The sequence below is a fragment of the Cynara cardunculus genome (genome assembly GCF_001531365.2).
Source record: "Cynara cardunculus var. scolymus isolate 2C chromosome LG 1, CcrdV1, whole genome shotgun sequence".
In the NCBI taxonomy this organism is placed as follows: Eukaryota; Viridiplantae; Streptophyta; class Magnoliopsida; order Asterales; family Asteraceae; genus Cynara; species Cynara cardunculus.
The window spans coordinates 29650100-29651668 of NC_037528.1; the positions used below are offsets into that span (position 1 = coordinate 29650100).

At 38.0% G+C, this 1569-nt stretch overlaps 1 non-coding gene across 1 annotated transcript; it reads left to right on the forward strand.

Annotated features, from left to right (window-relative positions):
• The first annotated feature begins 254 nt into the window (after positions 1 to 254).
• On the forward strand, positions 255 to 361 carry LOC112503089. The gene has a single exon (XR_003067851.1). It is a non-coding gene; the product is annotated as a small nucleolar RNA R71 (small nucleolar RNA).
• The last annotated feature ends 1208 nt before the right edge of the window (positions 362 to 1569 follow it).

Consider the following 1569-nt stretch of genomic DNA (forward strand, 5'->3'; position numbering starts at 1 on the left):
ATTTGAAATTAGCTTAGTGATCTGAGCTGTTAATGCCGAGACAGCATCTACCTCATTTATTCCAGCTGTTTTCTTCAGTGGCATTGCACATGGGTTAGACCATTGTCCATTATTATTGGAAATCTTTTCAAGTATGTCAAAACCTTCATTATAGGTACAAGTTGTGAAAAGCTCCGCCTGCAGTAGCGTCGAGCATTTGTCTAGCAACGATATTTAAACCGTTGTAAAATGTCTCTAGCTGGATACAGTACGGAATGCCATGGTGAGGGCATTTTCTCAGCAGCTCTTTATACCTTTCCCATGCATCAGGAACTGGTTCATCATCCAGTTGTCTAAAAGTACAAATTTCATTTCTGGATTTGGCATTCCTCGTGGGTGCAAAATACTTTTTCAAAAACTTTTCTGCCATTTCATTCCATGTAGTCACAGAGTCTAGTTGCAAAGAATTGTACCATGCTCTTGCTCGATCCCTTAGTGAAAATGGAAAAAGTTTTAGTCTCAGAGCATCGTCTAAAACATCAGGGATGAGAAAAGAGTTTGTGATTTCCATGAAAGAACGTAGATGAKAATGAGGATCTTCAGAAGATAAACTAGCGTACTGGCCATTTGTTTGAAGCATTTGAAACATCAGTGGTTTAAGTGAAAAATGGGTGGCACCAATGGTAGGCTTACGTATCCCTGTGTGCAGTTGAGTTAAATTAGGAATAGCGTACGCCATAATGCCACCATTTTTAGCATTTGGAAGACGAAAGATGTTTTAAGCCTCATCCACATATGGAATATTTGGTTCGTTTCTAAATATACCTTCTCCGTCAATAATCACATTTTCAGCCATCGTTTCAGAGTTTAAAGCTCGAAGAGCTCTTTGCACTCTTCTTTGTTAAAGTTTGTTCAATATCCGGATCAAGTGGAAAAAATTCACCGTGCGACAGCCTTGGCATGCACGGTGCACTCACAAAAAGATGGTAGAAAAACTAACTTTTATAAATTTTACTTAAAAAGAAAAAACTTCAGCGTACTATCTCCGGCAGCGGCGCCAAAAACTTGCTCGTCGGTTTATTCAACCTTAGATTCCAACACAAAAATAGAACTCGGCACAAGTATACACCTCGAACTATTGTCGTCTCGTAACAAGTAATAATGGTAAAAAAGTACCAGATATCGTTCCCACATAGATAGCTTATAAAGTTATTTCAAAAGTCCAGTTTATAAAAATTAATTTCAGATGGCGAATCGAGGGATTTGATTTATCTAAAATGGGGAGGGTTGATTAACAACTAAGAAAATATCAGTCTTAAGAAGAAGCACAGGGTGCAACAGTTGATTAAGACATAAAATAAATGATTCAGCAAAAAGGTGATGTGGCATTCCTGTCACAATTATCTAAAATCAATAAATGATTTTATATAACTATAACAGTATCAACTATCGGGTCAGACGGCCTCCCAAGAGCACACACTGATCAATGTGCTATCGATACGATATCATTTATGTTAAACGTCGTGAATCCTAGCACAACACAGTGTTACCATCCTACACCGTAGGAGTATAGCGTTTGTCAGACACTAA